The sequence below is a fragment of the Asparagus officinalis genome, chromosome 5 (assembly GCF_001876935.1).
Source record: "Asparagus officinalis chromosome 5, Aspof.V1, whole genome shotgun sequence".
In the NCBI taxonomy this organism is placed as follows: Eukaryota; Viridiplantae; Streptophyta; class Magnoliopsida; order Asparagales; family Asparagaceae; genus Asparagus; species Asparagus officinalis.
This window is the reverse complement of record NC_033798.1, coordinates 37,409,200-37,410,860: the sequence shown is the minus strand read 5'-3', so window position 1 is coordinate 37,410,860 and position 1,661 is coordinate 37,409,200. Positions and strand designations below refer to the sequence as shown.

The 1,661-nt window shown below is 34.6% G+C and overlaps 1 pseudogene; it reads right to left on the bottom strand.

Annotated features, from left to right (window-relative positions):
* Positions 1 to 216, bottom strand: part of LOC109841721 — an 8,129-nt pseudogene extending 7,913 nt beyond the window's left edge.

Sequence of the window (1,661 nt, the reverse complement as noted above, 5' to 3'; positions counted from 1 at the left end):
GTCGAGAAGACCGAGGAAAGTAATGGGATCGGAGATCTCGAGGACGAGGATGTTGTAGGGGATTTGCTTGATGGACTTGGTGTAGTCGGCGATGAGCTTAGAGCCAAGGGCGGAGCCATGGCAGATCTGGAGGCGGCTGCAGCCATGGCCGACTTGGACAGATTCGGCGCAGGGATGGCCAGATTTGGACGAGGGAGAGATGTATTGATGCGGCATAAACATGCACCAAAAATTATTGCAAGTGCACAACCGTGTCAAGTTATAGTATAAAAAATTATCGATCCCACGAGGAAGGTGTTTTGTAGGAGAAAATAAAAATCGGTTCTTATGTTGTGTGCATGACAAATAGGAGTGAAGAATAAGTGTGATTGTGGAGAGATAATAAGAGTGAAAGTGATAGTGTGTAAATCGGCACAAAATGTAAGTGAGAGTAGATGTGACAAAGAATGAATGATTTTCACAAGGAGAAAAAGAAAGATGAATAAAATCAAGAATCAAAAAGGAAAATCAAAAATAAAAAGAAAATTCAAGAAAGTAAAGATGGCGAATTCAATTAAAGATATGAGTAATCTAGAATTGAATCCACTTTTTAGAAAAAAGGTGATTCCCTAGAGGGTTCTAGCTTAAAGGCGAATCAAAGAAAATAAAAATAAACCAAAAGAAAAACTAAACCCAAGAGGGTTCTAGCCTCAAGGTGAATAGTGCAAGAAATTAAAATCTAACTACAAAATAAATTACAAAATCTAAACTACAAAATAAATTACAAGAATTAAATGCAAGAAAATAAATCTACTCTATAAGCATGAAATAAATCTAAGGCAAGAGGGTTCTAGCCTCTTGGCTATTTAACAAGAAAATAAAATCTAACTACAAGCATAGAAATAAATCTAAACTAATAAGCAATAAAAGAGAAATAAAAGAGAAAACAAACCTCTAAATTAATCGTCATCTCCATCTTCATCATCCCACAAAGAGAAGAACAATTTAAAGTGGTGAAAAAATTATTTTATTAATTATAATAAAAGTTACAAATTTGGAAGACCTTCTCAATTAAGAGTGGCCCTCCTCTCCAAATGGAGTTATAAAAATTTTCACACCCTTAACCCCTCACTTTCTACCCCTATTTATAGTAAACAACAATGAATGAGAGCCCTTGGATGAAGACTTAAGCCCTAAGGAATCATTTTTAGCCTTTGAGCTTTTGAGCTTGGATTCTTGGGCCTTTTGCTTGTTGATTTTCCATTGGGCTTCTTGATTTCCCTTTGAGCCTTGCTTCATTTCTTCATGATTCATTCTTCATTGTTTTGGTTCTGGGCTTTTGCTTCATGGGCTTCTGGCTTGATTTTTGGATTGTTCATAATGCATACAAGAGGTAAGGCTTTGCTTCATGGGCTTTGGCGTTTTGGGCTTTATTAATTCATGGCTTGATTCTTTTACTTTGGACCTTTGGATAAATTAGCAATTTAATTTTCCAATGGGCTTCTTGATTTCTCTTTTGCTTCATTTCTTCATTAAATCAAGGGCTTTTGATGAGAGATGAGATTTTTTGGAATTTATTCTTCATTAACCTGCAATTAAAGATAAAAATAATTATTAGTGGCATATTTATTCATATAAAATAGATAATGAGGGTATAAAATTGTAATAAAATGTGATTATCA